This window comes from Nelumbo nucifera, chromosome 8 (genome assembly GCF_055504915.1).
Source record: "Nelumbo nucifera cultivar China Antique chromosome 8, China Antique-T2T, whole genome shotgun sequence".
NCBI classification, from domain to species: domain Eukaryota; kingdom Viridiplantae; phylum Streptophyta; class Magnoliopsida; order Proteales; family Nelumbonaceae; genus Nelumbo; species Nelumbo nucifera.
The window spans coordinates 35,570,001-35,586,500 of NC_142656.1; the positions used below are offsets into that span (position 1 = coordinate 35,570,001).

The 16,500-nt window shown below is 39.8% G+C and overlaps 1 long non-coding RNA gene across 1 annotated transcript in view; it reads right to left on the bottom strand.

The window, feature by feature from the left end:
- Positions 1 to 16,230, bottom strand: part of LOC148789853 (uncharacterized) — a 19,507-nt gene extending 3,277 nt beyond the window's left edge. The window contains exon 1 of the long non-coding RNA XR_016079120.1: positions 15,426 to 16,230. This is a non-coding gene — a long non-coding RNA (uncharacterized LOC148789853). The remainder of the gene's footprint in view (positions 1 to 15,425) is intronic.
- Positions 16,231 to 16,500: the final 270 nt, after the last annotated feature.

The following is a 16,500-nucleotide window of genomic DNA, read 5'->3' on the forward strand; positions in this document are numbered from 1 at the left end:
TCACAATAAGCATAAAAACCGATTAGAAAAACTCCCCGGCAACGGCACCAAAATTTGCTGTGCTGTCGTAGGCACCCAAAAATAAAACCTATACTCCTGAAAATAAATGCAGTAGTGCGAGTAAGGATCGTTCCCACAGAGAGTATCTAACCTAGTTTGTGTGCTGCATAACAAAGATGGAGGGGGGTGGGTTGTATGTAATGAACCAGAATTAAAAAGAAAGAAAATCAGAATTAAAAAGAACAAAAATAAAATGAGAAACAATGCAATTCAAAGTACTAAAATTAATCAAAAGAATGAGTCTTGGTCTAAGTCAACATCGACCATCAGAATTTCACTACTGCTTATCGATGCATAGATAAATCAATTCAGAAATTGAATATTCATCGTTGAAATTATTTTTCTGCATCTCCCTAATCTCAGTTAACCAAAAAACAAGCGATCCTTTTAACCCTTACTACTGAACAACCCCTAAACAAGCGTTAAAGATTTAATCCATTAGTAGCCTTAAGCATTAGAGATCGATGAAGCTAAACAACACAAGCACAAGCGGTTGCATTTAATTCAGTCGAGTGTTCTTCCTAAGATCTAACTATTTCTGACGCAGCAAATCATTAAACCCTAGTTGCTTCGCAGATTAGAGGGATCAAACAATTACGGATCTAATATCTAACCTAGTAGTAAATTGCAACGAATAATAAACTAGTAGGCCTCCTAGCAATCAGACGAAACAATCATGAACATAAACATAGAAGAACATTCGATATTCAAAGTATAAATCAAACAATGAAAATCAAATTAGATCTCACAGCTTTGTTGATTCTGAGGCTTCTGTTTCCTTCAACCAAGTATCAGAGTTTAGCCACGCATGGTCATGGTGAAAACTCAAGAAAAATCAGAGAAGAGAGATCTGGATTAAAGTTAATCTAGGAAATCTGGATCTGGGATAAAACTGTGAAAACTAGACAAAGTAAATCTGGATTAAAGTATATCTGAATCTATGAAAACTGGATTAAAGTAAATCTGTGAAATCTGGATCTGGAATATTTTGAAAAACTGGATTAAAGTAGATCTGGGAAATCTGTGAAAAAATTGATTAAAGCAAATCTAGGAAATCTAGATTTGGGATATCTGTGAAAAACTGGATCAAAGTAAATCTGGGAAAACAACTGCAAAAAACTAGATTAAAGTAAATCTAGGAAATCTGGATCTGGGAAAACAACTGCAAAAAAATGGATTAAAGTAAAACTGGGAAATCTGGATATGTGATAAAATTGTCAACATTGGACAAAGTAAATCTGGATTAAAGTACATCTGGATCTGTGAAAACTGGATTAAAGTAAATCTATGTAATATGGATTTGGAAAATCTGTGAAAAACTGGATTAAAGTAGATCTGTGAAATCTAGATTTGGGAAATCTGTGAAAAACTGGATCAGAGTAAATTTGGGAAATCTGGATCTAGGAAAATAATTGCAAAAAAACTAGATTAAAGTAAATCTGGGAAATCTGGATCTGGGATAAAAATGTGAAAACTAGACAAAGTAAATCTGGATTAAAGTACATCTAGATCTGTGAAAACTGCATTAAAGTAAATCTGTGAAATCTAGATCTAGGATAAAACTATGAAAATTGGATTAAAGTACATCTGTGAAAACTAGACCTGGGATAAAACTGTGAAAACTAGATGAAGAAAATTTGCAAAATTTGGATTAATGCAAAATCTAGATTTGTGAAAAACTGGCTTAAAGTACATCTGGATATGCAAAAACTGGATGAAAGTAAATCTACCACTAAGAAAAACATGTTAGAGACAAACAAATCAATCACAAAACACCAACAAATATTTTTTTAGCTTTTTTTTCTTTCTTCTTTTTTTTAGAACATTTTGGAAGATTTGACAAAGTTTCAGACATTATTCTTATCTTTTTTTTTTTTTACTTTCATTATTTATATCATCTCTATTTACTCAATTAAAATTAGTATTGGTCAAATGAAGGAGATTTACAAATGGGATTTCTAACGCGGGTCAAGGCATAAAGGCTGACATGACCGATGGATGGATACGCGAAAGACTATAATGTGATGGTAAAGCCAAGATAGAAGTAGAGTACGCCCTGAAAAGGTCAAGTATCTCAAATTGTGGCACAAGCATTCAATTATTGAGTAGAGCACAAGGACATGATATATCAGAATTATAAGAAGGGAAAACCTCAAAACTCAAGGGCAAAAGTGCCTTCAACCTTAACTCATATGAGAGTAATTATGTCCAAAAAGTTCATGTCTGGTTCACATCAAATGAGAGTGTATATCTGGTTACTACTCAAAATTCATTGAACTCAAAAGCATGCGTGATGGAATTGTAAATTGTTGAACCAGGGATTCACTGTAAGAACAACCTTATCACAGGGGGTCTGCCCCAGTTTTTTTTTCCTCTTTTGGTGAACAAAAAAAAAGGTGGGTTGTGAAGTTGATACTTTAATGGAGCGAATGATAATTATGATCCTTCATTGCCGACCAAATAGGTCTGTCCAATGCTGATTTGTCGATTTTTCAAAGATTGAGGAGGTCTTGCTCATAAGGACGAAACGTGGTATGGGATGGAGGTTACAAATGGTGGGTTAAATGGCCCAAATAACCATTAATGGGAGACATCAGATGCATGGATTATCTCTTAGGAAAATTGATTCAGGGTCTACTTTCCTCATCACTCTTTCATCCTTCTCTTTTTGTTCTTCTCTATTTTTTCACCTTTTATTTATAGTATCTTTTTATCAAGGCTTTCTTCATAGCCATATGCTAGAGATTGCTCTTCACATTCTTCCTCAACATGAATTGTGCATTCTTATTGATCAAGGGGGAGTTTATTTTGGGACGAAATGTAAGTGGGTAGGAAAATTAAAACTGGCATGTGGGTGTCATCATGAAAGATCCCATAGCAATAAAATCACCTTAACTGCCCTAATTTCTTCTAAGTATTTCAGCATTCATCACTTGCCCCTTCATTGATCCTTCGTGATAATTGCCCCACATTCATTATCAACAGAGTTATCAAAATTTCATTCCCTTTTCCTTTTTTTTTTCTTCCTTTGTACACTTTTCTCTTCTATTTATTTTCATTTTTTCTTCCTTTTTTCTTTTCTCTTTTTTTTGAGCTCTTGCTCGATTGCTGTAATTGTATTCTGCTTGTTTTGACACCCACTCGTTGGAAAGTGTTTATTATGAAGAAAAGGCCAACAAGAGGCTCAAAGGGCCCACTAAGTGATTTTACTACATACTATTAGGATTGAATGCCTAAGGTCAAACAAACGACTAAGGATGGCCTCCCTTCATTTCATTATCGACTACACGTTGCATATTGAAGAATCATATGTCGAGCAAAGCCCCCCTGGGGCATTCTCCATCCTCTTTTTCTCTTTTCTCTTTTCTCTTTTTTTTTTCTCTTTTTTGTGGTTTTTTTTTTCAACCCTTTGATGATCCCTGAGGTGCATTCTGTGGGTTTGGCTAGTTTATCGAAAAAAAGGTCTAATGTATAAGCTGAACTGGTTAACTAGTGACTTTTATGAATTCAAGGGGTTAATGAGGGAAGATGAACGACCGAGGATGGCCTCTAGTCCTTTCTTTGATTAATCAACAGAGCACTAGCTTAGGGTGGTGCCTTTGTTCTATGCCGGCTCAGGCAATATTCAAGGGGAATGGACTATGTTTTGGGAGCTATAATTTTGCTCCAGTTTGGACAAGAAGGATGGCTTGATTACGGGTTGGGAGGTTAACAATAAGTTCAACTATAGAGCTCTTGATCAACAACCAACCTTCCTCAAGCATTCTTTTGGGACTTTGAGAGGGGATAACACTACCTTCTTCTACGGGAAAATAGTCCTAAACGGACCAATCACTCTCTTATGAATAAGCTTCTCAGGCAAGGGAAAGAAAAATAGGGGAAAAATAATATTTTATTTATGGAAGTGGCCGGAACCATGAGATGGACTGCTCTATGTACCCCCTTTGAAAGGGATCAGGTCGGACGTAGTTCAAAATGGAACTGGGCCTCATTAAGGAGGAAACAATCAGATTTGCTAGCTGAGAAGTGATGGAAAGAATTTTGTGCCACTACTCGATAACTAACCTAGCAATATATGTCGGGTTACGGGTCTAGGTCAAAGCATTCTTACACCTTTCCTTTTGAATTTTGGATTTGATTTTTTTTCTTCCTTCTTTTTATTTTGAATTTGCCTGTTTTTATTTTATTTTATCTCTTTTATCCCTTTTTTTTGCATTGACTGGTTTTGCATCAGAATAACCGTGAATCATTATATCAGTATCCAAACTAGGCATATCTCTATAATCCCATTACAGAAATATCACTGTTTCCATTAAGCTCGCTCTTTGCTCATGGGACAAGTCTACTTCATTCGATACTTCCTCTGGCTCACCCTCAGTACCCAAATTTATGGCCTCAGATTCGACTTTCGGATTATTCTCTCCAAATCACTCTATTTGATCAAGAAGCTCCTTCAGAATTTCCACACTAGGATCTTCTTGTTCAATGCCAATGAAGGTGAAGTCCAACTCAATATCAAAATTGTACAACTCAAGTGTGAATTCCTAGAACAAGAAAGTAATGAGGGGAAATAAGAAATACTTACGATAGGGGTTGTACTCGTGATATGGGCTGCACTACATACCCTTGTGAAATGGGATCAGGCTGGACGTAGTTCCGCTAGTGTCATGGAATGACATAAAACATTATTGTATTTTAACTATTTACATAAGAAACTCTCAATATGAATAGAAGTGGGGCAGAAAGCATTGACTCCCCATTCTGACATTACAATTCAAACCTGAGAAAATGATCAAAACTAAGTGTCGGCTCCCAACACTATGGGGCAGGCGCTCCAACTGGTAACCTCTCATGGGCGGATTAGATGCATTGGATCAACATGGTCATCTTAGTCAATCTCGCAAACATTACCATTATAAAGCTCTAAGCCAAGCCGATGATGGGATTCTTCTTCTCCTTATTTTGGATTAACAAAGATCTCTATTCCACATTCTATGAAGTTGATGGACGAACTGGGACCGGCTTTGTGATTAGGAAGAGGGTTTTGTGTTATGCCTATACCTGGTTGTGGTGGGGGGTTTGATACTGGATTGAAGGTAATCAGGTTCTTGTCAATCAAATCCTGGATAGTGGACTTCAATGTTATGCAATGATCTGTGGTATGGTCGGGCCCTTGGTGAAATGCACAATATGCATTCTCATCATAATGCTTAGGTTTGGGCTCTTGAGGCGGCTTACACTTCAATAGTTTCATGTATCCTTCTTAGACCAAGGTAGACAATAACTGAGAATGAGGATACGGGACCTGGGTGAGTTCTATCCATTCCCTGCGGGGACGAGGAGGAGCCATTGGGGGACAGATATAAGGCACGTTGTTGTACCTAGGAGGGGGATGTTGGGGGTTTACTATAAGTTCGGGTTGGTAGGGGATCATCGGGTTCGGTGGTTGCGGTCTAAGTGGAGGGTTCATTACCAAAGGTGGTCTAGAAGGTGCAGGTTGAGCATGAACGGTGGCTACAAAGCCAATTTGTAGAAGGGGATAGATGGAGACTGCATGGATCTCAGTTTCAACCTTCGGCCTGGGTGAAGGTCTCTTCGGTCAAGGAGTAAAGTTAGTCGGGTTTCCTACCCCAGATATGACAGAATTCATGCGCCTGTGACACATAGACTCTTCTATCCTCACAGCACCCTTGACAACATCACTGAAGTCCTTCAATGGTTGGGCCACTAATAGTGTGTGGTAGGGATCCTTCAGGGTCCTAATGAAGGACCTAACCATTTCCTCTTTAGGTAGGGGATGGCGGAGCTTGGCTGCCACCTCATGCCAGCGGTAAGTATAGTCCAGGAATGATTCCCCTGACTTCGGACTCATCAGCTCCAGATCGGCTCGATCCAGTACCAACTCCATGTTGTAAGAAAAATGGTCAAGGAATGCCTCTGAGACCTTTTTTCCATGATTTCTTTTTGTCCTCCTCCAGGTTAGCGAACCATGTTCTTGCACTACCAGTCAAACTTTTTTGGAACATCTAAATCAATAACTTTCGTCGGACCCATACTAAAACAGATTTCCATAGAAGATTTTTAAATGAGTTTGAGGGCAACTCTTACCATCATATTTTTCAAAATCCGGGATCTTAAACTTCTCAGGCAGCTTAGCATAGGGGTAAAGACATAACTCTTTAAAGTTTGTGGCCCCTAAATTATGCACTCCTTTCACTTGTCTCATCTCCTCTTTCAATTTTTCTACATCATCCTTTAGAGGGGATTGAAATAGGGGAGGTGGCATAGAGAATTTGAGTTCCTCCTCCCCAAAAAGAGTTGGGGAGGGTTGGGTATAAGCTTGTCCTAGGAAGCTAAAGGAAGGCTGCAGTGGGGGTTGGTAAGATTGTTCAGTAAAAGATGACTGAGAAAAAGGCTGATGATACGTTTGCTCTGCGGAGCTAAATGTGGGTGGGGGCGGAGGTGTAGAGTTAAAGGATGATTGGGGCGAGGATTGTTGGGACGAAGTTGTGAAAGTGGAGGTGGCACTGATTGGCTATGTACTCTGCGAAAAGCTGCAAACTGAGCTTTTACATCTTCCAGTTGCTCTTGAAATTTGATGTATTCAGTGTATGGGACCAAACTTGGTATCCTCGAGTCTGACGGAGTAGCTGAACCTGAGGAAGATGGGAGTATGGTGCTGTCATTCTGATGCAATTCTTGTGCCATTGCTCTCGCAACAGACCTTGTAATTATACGCCGAGTTGCAGGCCTAGGATTCCCAATGGTTCTCTGATTACCAATAAAACTGAATTAGTAGTTAATCATCTCTTCCCTTTTCTTTTTTCTTTTTTCTCTTTTTTATTATTATTTTATATATATTATTTTTATTTTATTTATTATTTTATTTGTTATTTATTTTATTATATATTTGTATTTCTTTTATTGTTTTTATTTATTACTTTATTTTTTTTGCTCGAGACTTATGCTTGCAATGACAAATTATTTGTAATCTGCAACTTTTCTTCCTCTCTCTTTTCCTTCTCTTCTTCTCCCTCTCTCTCTCTCTTTCTTTTTTTTCTTCTTTCCTTCTTTTTTCTTCTTTTTTTTTTAATGAAGCATAATGCGGATAGACTTAAAGAAAAGAAATAGACCTTCCAAAATTTTCTTTGGATAACATTATGTATTTACAAAGAAGGGCAAAAACCCAATGACAAGGACGAGAAAACTATAACCCGGTCTACATCTCTTGTAGGTTCTAACCTTTTCTTCATGCTATGACTCCTTCAATTAGGCTCCCTTTTTTGATGATTCGATCCTTTGACTTCTAACTCCTTTCTCTTCCAGGATTGAAGCTAAAAAAAACACGCGAATTCAAATCTTCCAAAGTGCGTCATAAGGCAAATCTTGAGATGGTCCCCTTGGAGGGAGACCTCACTGGCGTGGGGAGCTCGGGGTATGGCAGTGGTGGATCCATAGGCTGCCGCAACCACTGATAGTACGTAGGTTCACAAGAAGGTTGTTTGGTTTGCACCAGTGTTAACCATTCCCTCTTGCTCGACATCCAATGACTTTTGCGTGCTAGCATTTGATCTTGTAAAATGGACAAGGTCTGCCTCCATGTTTTCGACGTTAGGAATCATATGCTTGAAGCCAAACCGCCTTAATACTCTCACTGGAACATAGGGAGCGGATCCATAGGCTCCAGCCAAAACAATACTCTGTCTATGCTCCGCAGTCAATCGGGGTTGGGTTGATCCTTCTTGAAGCCGAATGTCCAACTTCCATTCTATCTCCTTCTCCGAAACTTGTCGAAGAGTGGTATGATATTGTTGTTCCATGGAAAGCTTAAACCGAGGGTGTGCATATAAAATTTGCACAACTCGAAAGGGAGGTCTCTATGATATGCCTAGTCCCGGGGTTACCAATGAAGGAATATGACTGATGAGCCATAGCTGTAATATTTGTAAAGATCACTGGAATGACCATCTCTTCTCGGCTTGGAGCAATGATAACCCCCTCAGTATTTTTGCCAGTATCATGGGAACTAGCGTAGTGCGTGCAACTCCTGAAGTTTCTTCGAGTGGGTGTATACGAGACAGGACTGTGGTCAAACAGGCATGCACATGCTCTCGGTCCCAAGGAAACAACAAATGTTCGACAATGGCCATGAGCAACGCATTCTTCTGTCCTATTTCTTCGTTGGCTAGACTATATTGGGTGGTGCTTTGTTTGAGAAGATAAGGGAGAGGAACCAAGTGATTGTCCGATACCTCCAATTGATGGGCTTTGCACTGAAGATACTTTGACAGCTCAGTTCGATACCCTTGTTTGTAAACTGGTATAAAGATGTCATCTCCAAGGTACATGCATAGCAAATAAGCTATTTCTTCTAGGGTCGGACATAATTGATTATAGCCAAAACAAAAGACCACCTTCTCAAAATCCCAACATCTAAATGCGGCTCTCAACAACGGCCAATGCAACTCAACCCAAGCCAGGTGTATAACATTTCCCCACGTGATAGTGCCGATTAAGTCCAAGATATCCTGAGTGAAGAGATGAGAGATCCATTGTATGGACGCCCAGATGTTGCGGAATAAGGGGGCGAATTGCAAAAATTTTTCTCCCTTCAACTGGGAATCGCATTCCCTATTTAGAAAAACATATTTTTCAAGGATCAATCTTGAACCATGAACCAAACCAGGTCTGAACCAAAAGGAGTAGGAGGGAGGATGTACCTGATACGGAGAAACAGTATCTCCCAATGGAGGTGTTCATGCCCAAGGAATGATCCAAAATCTGCTCCCACTGAAGATGGCACAGTGCAGGGTGGAGCAGAATCAGCAATGTTCTTCCAAAAGAACTTGACCCTTCGCAAGAATCAACAAGATGGCTAGTGAGTACAGCTCCAATCAATCTTTTCCCAAAAGATTGGTATCAAGATCAGATCTTGATTTCTCCCAAGAACTGGAGATCGAACTGAAGGTAATGGCGGCGGCAATAAGGAGGCAGCAAGAGAGTATTCGCAGGGTGCAAAATTCTCTCTTCTTGTGATTTCAGCACTCAAGAGGATCTGAATGTGTGTCTTCTTTAGGCTGTCGCCCCCTTCTTTTGTTAATCCTAAAGGATCAGCTCCTAATCCCATTAGGAGCTACTTATCCAAATCATATTTGGATCAGCCTTCTCTTCACGTGATAAGGATAAACCCTTATCTTATCTGCAGATTAGATTAGCTTTCTCCTAATCTCATTAGGAGGTTTCTAAATCTGAATCACATTCAGATCTGGACCATCTGAGTGGATAGGATCAAGACCCTATCCTATCTGCTAATCTATCTCAGAATTCGCCCCATAATTAACTACTTAAATAGCCTAGTTCGAAATGGGCTTTAGGCCCATTAAGCTTATGTACTCACTTAACCTTCCTAACTGCCGCTCAATTAGGCTTCATTGTATGGCGTGGGACCCAAACATTGATCTACACATCAACCACATGGGTTCGGCCCAGCCTTTGTTAAAAGGCCTGGTCGAATACACTATTATGAACAGTGCACCCCCTGAAACCCATCTTATGGGCTCTATGGGCCCAACACTTACCCTAAGTGGTCCCTGGGCCAAGCCACCTTGTAATACCCAAGGATTGTGGGCAGATGCAAGATTAGCCCATCAGGTATTATCCTCAATGGTCTTACACTTAACCTCTCAGCCCATAATGATCATACACTGCCCGACAAGAAAAGACCTCTCCCTCGGCTGAAAGGAACAATGTTGCACTCTCTACTTATATGGATCCCGGGAATTAAAACCTTCTTGCAAACATTTTAGAAACCATAACATATATACTTTTATATTTCATATAAAATATACTTTGCAAAACAAATCTCAACGGTTGAATTCGGTTGCCGGTAGTCTTGGTTTTCATCAGTGAGAGTGCATCCCCGATCATTACCTTTGTTTGACAAAGGGGCTGATCCTGTCACTATGATCACCCACTTAGATGAATTCTCGGACTGTCCCAATATACCTAGGTTTTGACCCCCGCTAAGGATCTCACTGATTAGTATATCAAAGACAGCCCAATCCGACACCTAGTGCAGTATCATAATCGAGTCTAGGGGTCGGGTGTAACTTTCTTGTTTTGCCCATCAATCTCCAAGGTCTAGGGCAATACTGGAAATCTGGTCCAGTTCATTGATTCAATTAATCCTACATTGTATGTGCCTAGGGTCTCACCCTGGCAGCTGAGACAAGCCACCCCAACCAACTTGGTGGCACCACAGTGTCAGATTTGTCAAGATAGGTCTCCCCAGACCGACCCACTGGCTATGAACATTCTAAACTAACACAAGTCTCGTTAAGTGTATTACACAGAAACATACCAAGGGAACATGAATCAAATATGCACTTTTATTCATTTACAATAAACTCATAAAGTACATCATTCTGATTGAAGCTAAGGACATACAAAACTGTCTAACACTGAGCTTGTCCTCAAATTTGATCAGCTAATTCCGGGTGGCACCCTTCACATTCATACATTTCAGGACCCATACGATTTCTAAAGGATAAAGGCAAAATTTGTCATTGCATGGACAAGTCGAGCACTTAGCATATTTCAATCCCTTATTATCATACGTATACGATCTTCTTAGTACACTGTAGTCCCTCTTTTATTTCTCCTTTCACTTTTCTTTTCTTTATCATTTTTTTTTGTTTTTTTTTTGTTCGCTTTGTTTGTTTGCATTTTATTTTATTGTTATTATTATTATTTATTTATTTTTTTTCTTCAACACATATTGTGAACCCATGTGGGTACCACTGAAATTCTGAATAGGTGGTTTAGTCCATACTTTTGATGAGTTCCTAAATTGGTTCAAGCTGAGAATGAGAATTAATATAGTCATATGTAAACCAGAATCAGCCAGGTGTAACTCCTAAAAGACTCCAGACTCTAAAAGACAAGTGGTTAGAGAAAAAGAACAGGTGAGCTGATATCACCCAACTCCAAGAACTTTCTATTACCCTCAAATCCTTGACAACAAACGATAAGCAATGACACCACTGGAAATGAAACTGTCGGGGAAGGATCTTTTGACAAATGAATGACATATTTTTTAGCGGTACTAAATCCCAATCTTGACAATGTTGGACAGTTATGCCCTGAGCTCCCATCAGATTGATGTATCTTTTGACATTTATTGTAAATGAATAAAGTACATAATTGATTCATGTTATTGTGGTGTGTTTCTGCGTAATACCCTTAAATTGGACACTTATGAGACTCGTGTTAGTTTAGAATCTTCACAGCCGTTGGATAGATTTGGGGAGATATATCCTGCCAAGGCTGATACTGATGTGCCGCCAAGTTGATTGAGGTGGCTTGTCTCAGCTTCTAGGGTTAGACCTGAGGTACATGCAGTGTAGGTTTTCTTGAAACCCTAAATTGGACCAAAATTTCAGTATTGCCCTGGACCTTGGAGATAGATGGGCAAAATTGGAATGTTACACCTGACCCCTAGACTCGATTATGGTACTGCACTAAGTGTCAGATCGGACCGTTTTTGATATGCCAATCAGTGAGATCATTAGAGGGCGTCAAAACCTGGGTATGTTGGGACAATCCAAGAATTCTTCTGAGTGGGTTATCATAGTGATAGAATCAGCCCCTTTGTCGAACAGAGTGAATGATCGGGGATGTACTTTCTTTGATGAAAACCTAAACTACCAGCAGTTGATTTCAACTGTTGAAATTTGTTTTTTGCAAAATACATTTATATAGAGATATACATACAAACATATATATATATATACATACATACATATATATATATATATATTATGGTTTCAAAATGTTTGCAAAATGTTTTAATTCCCGAGATCCATGTGAGTAGAGAGTGCAACACTATTCCTTGCAACCGAAGGAGATGTCCTCTCTTGTCGAACAATGTTTGATCATTATGGGCTGAGAGGTTAAGTGTAAGACCATTGAGGGTAATACCTGATGGGATAATCTTGCATTTACCCACAGTCCTTGGGTTTTCATAAGGTGGTTGGACCCAAAGACCTTTTAGTGTAAATTTTGGGCCCATTAAGAGTCCATAGTGATGGACTCAGGGGTTCACTATCTTATATAGTGATTTCAGCCAGCCCTTGTAACAAAGGCTGAGCTGAACCCATGTGGTTGATGTGTAGATCAATGTTTGGGTCCCACGCCATACAAAGAGAGTCAATTGGAGATGAAGTTAAGAGGTTAAGTGAGCACATAAACTTAATGGGCTAAAGCCCAATTCGAACTGGGCTTAAGTTAGTTAATTAAATGGATGCAAGATATGATTTATAATCTGATTAGGATTAGTTGAAAGATAAGATAAGTCTTATCCATTCAAGAGTACATATCCAAATATCAGATTTGGATTGAGGAACTCTCTCCTAATTGGATTAGGAGGCTGATCCTGAGAAGGCTATAAATAAAGGGGGCAGATTCCTTAGTTATACAACACAACAATTTGCAGAGTTCTTCCCTGTTCTTGTCGCCCCTACCCAATTCGATCTCCACTTGAGGGAGTGATCAAGAATTGTTCTTGATATTGCTTCTTGGTAGAAGAAGTAATATGAAGTTATGCTCACCAACCCTCTACTTCATTCTTGTTGAAGAATTCAGTTCTTGCTGAAGAGCCATCTTGTTGATCCTGTTTCACCACACACTGTGTCATCTTCAGTGGAAACGGGTTTTGGTTATCTTTTTGGGCATGAATACCTTCATTGGGAGTCATTGCTACTTCGTATCAGGTATATCCCTCTTCTCCCTTTTGGTTTCGGATCTGGTTCGGTTTGGTTCAAGATTGATCATTGAAAATGCAGTTTTCTAAAATAGGGAATGCGATTCATAGATGAGAGAGAAATTTTTGAAATTTCGCCCAACCATCCTGTAGGATTCAGCCATACATATGATGATTTCTCATCATTTCAGACAACAGAATACTGAATGGGCCTGATCTTGACAACATGAGGCTGGTAAAGCTTTATCCAGGCTAGGCATTTCTCCTTAGAATTCTCTAGAGAATATAGAAGAAAGGAAGACAAAGATACTAATGCCAAACACTTGCATTTACAAATTTGCCAATGCTGATGTAGCTTGGGGACGATGGATGGATTGCACACTCTAGGCTCTCCTAAGCTTCTGAATTCCTTAAAAAAACTGTAAACAAGTTCTAACCTGCACCGCTACACAGAAGCTTAAACCTAATTTCTTAGACTGATTGTGAACCTTTAATTGTTACACGCTCCCAAGAGGGAAACTCAGAGATAAAAAAAAGGCATCCTGAACTCTTAAGGATGGCAAGCTCTGGCAAAAAAGACTTGAAAAAGACACAAAAATAATTGTTTGAACCCATCTCTAAGTTTCGGGCTATTTAAACACCTTAAAACCGCAACCAATGGTCGGTACATCCCCAAGCAACTTGACACCACTCAAATATGATCTCCTGAGACATCATCGAACTACGCATGATAGATAGCAAATCCCTAGGCAGGCTGACACCATTTATCTACAGGCTTTAAGGTAGCCAAACTCTACAGAGATGAAACCTTTTATACCTAACAGAAGTGGAAACACTAATGGTCCCAGAGACGTGACTAAATTGGCAGCACTACAGAGGACAAGGCATGAGCTACACGGTGAGATAATCAAACCCAAAGGAGATTTCGATGGGTTTAACTTTTCTGTACAACAGATTAGATGCAAACCAATGAATGGAGATTAATGAGGGCAAGACTTCAAGATGGGATGATTGGAGATGGGGAAAACCTTACTACCGACACCACAGGACTAGACCCAACGACTTAAAGAGGAGAAAGAAAAAGACAAGAAACTTAAAAGGATTGACATTGCAACTATACTTGACACCTTCAGCTTGCCTCTCAAGACTTGAAAGAGAGGGGACCCAATGTTTTTGCTTATTTTTTTTTATTTCAATTACTTAGTTAACATTTTTTTACCCTTTTTTTTTTTACTCAGCCGTATGCCTTCATCCATTTTCCTGAGACAAATTCCAAGCAATTTAAGTCCTCTTTGAATCTCAATTTTATTTATCACTCATACTTTTCATTTTCCGCTTTCTTCCCTTTTTTCTTTTTTTTTGTTTTCTTTTATTTTATTCAGTTATCCACAAAGTGATCAGCACACATCCGTGTCCTATCCTAGAATTCTAGGGTAACTTCCCCTTACTCCTTTCTTAGACTCAAAATGCAGACTCTAGGTGAGAATGCATGGGCTGACCCAGCTCATTTCTAGACACGAGGCTCCAACAAGGTAGCCAGCCTTCAAACCTCCACCCATTGGACAAATAGGTTTCTCTGGTTGGTGGCTGCTTTGGGGGTTTTAGGTGCGATCGCGGGGAGCAGAGTCCATCGCGTCTTGACCACTTAGTGACCCCTCTCCTAATGGGACATAGGATGATAGAACTAATGCAAATGGTGTGTACAAGAGAATGAGTGAATCAAGCATGCAATAATGGAAATAAAACATCAAGTAAATAGCAAGCAATTATCAACTAAGCATCATAACGTGAGCAATTATCATAAAGTAAAATGAATGCATACATAAGCATAAAAGAGCAATCTAGGCCAAATGGGCCCATGTGGGCGCCACCTATGGCCCAAGAGCGTCCCCAGTGGAGTTGCCAGTCTATGAACATCGGAAAAATCGGTTCACTTTGCCACTTAGGCTACGAATGGAATCGTCACCCATCAGATTAAGAAATGGAGATGATGGGACCTCCGAGAATGGTATCAAAATTGTTTTGGTTCAATAGTGACTCTAATAGCCTAAAGGCACCGATTTAACCAGGTTGGATAGGTCTCGGATGGGAGAGGGAAGGGATTAGGCACCCCTCTCCCGGGTCCAATAGGTGGGGCCCATATAGGGTATCAAGAAAACAAACACATAGACAATTATGCAATTAATAGACAATTTGTCTCAAGAAAACAAACACAAAATATCCTCCGTTAGCTGGTTTCAGACTTCACAGAATCAAGTCGGTAGGAGCCTCACCACTAGCTTCGGCTACCCGATCTTTGCCATTATTCCATAGTGACCCAAATACTAAACTAGCAATCTTAGCACTGCAACAATAGTTCACCGACCTAGAAATTTTTCATCTCTGCTCAGTGAAACTACAACCATCTATCACTAAACAATCAGATGAGAGATTCATGAAAACTTGCAACTCAACAGCTTACTTATTCAGCTAGACTAATGTTTAAAGAGAAATAAAAAAGGAAACAACATTAAGAACAATAGTTATATCATTAGCAACATCGAAGAAAAACAAAACAACTAAGAGCAATCGATTTATCATCAAATCTATACAGATGTACCCTCACCGAATCCATGTGCAGAGATTCATCATTAATTCTAATATTCAGGCCTTAAGAATTTCATTACAGAACCCAAGATTGGCAAAAGAACTTATAGATAAATGGTTCTGCTGAGTGAAAGCATCGCCCGAGGTCAAGAAGACTGCAAACGAATGCTGAGATGTTTCGGCCTTTAGACGATAGGCGCTGTAGGGAGATTTGCGCTAGATCGGTGATACCTAGGCTTATGTTGGCCAGAAAATGAATGCCGAATCGGGATTGCGGGCTGAGAAACGATGCCTTGGGGGAACGTCGGAGCTTATAGGGGTTCTGTGTGTTTTGTTCGGATGAGATTAACGACTGCAAACTGTCTAAGCAGATCCAATGAAGCTCCAGTTCTAAGGAGGACGGATATTAGAGCCGATGTTGGAGCCGTCGGGAAGGAAGTGACAATACTACCGATACCACTGCTGCAACTCTATGCTGTAACTACTCTGTTTTCGTCTGAGAAGAAGGCAGACCGTGGTTCACCGGTGAGAGAGAAGATGGTGAAAGAGGAGGAGAAGAAAAAAGAAAAAGAGAGCAAGAGAGAGAAGGGAAGCTAGTGGGCGGAAAAATCGCCTCTGCCTGAAGTTGTAGCGGCGGTGACTGATGAAACAGGGGGAGGAGGAAGAAGAAGAAAAAGAAAGAAAGAAAGAAAGAAAAGGTAGAGGAAGAAGAGGAGACAAAGAACGAGAGTAGCTGAGAGGAGGTGCCGCCGCTCCGCCACAAGTTCGAGTGGGAAAGACGATGAATAGTGTATCCCCCCTTAACCTCTTCGGTTCTTCCGGATCAGGGCGAATGAGGAGTTTACGTTGAATTTATATGGGAAGCGAGGCATTTTCGTAATATTGAGTCAAATGGGGTATTTTGGTAATTTTCAGAACGCCGGGTTAAAGCGGGTTTAGGAGGGTCAAACCGTGTTCTCGGTTCAATGATGGGTGGTCTCGAGTCGAAAGATGGAAAGTTGAGATGGGTCTGATCACTGAGAGTGGGTTTGTGTGTCGGCTGATAGGATTAGTCGAAATGGAATCTTTTTGGATATAAGGGTTAAGGAGGGAAG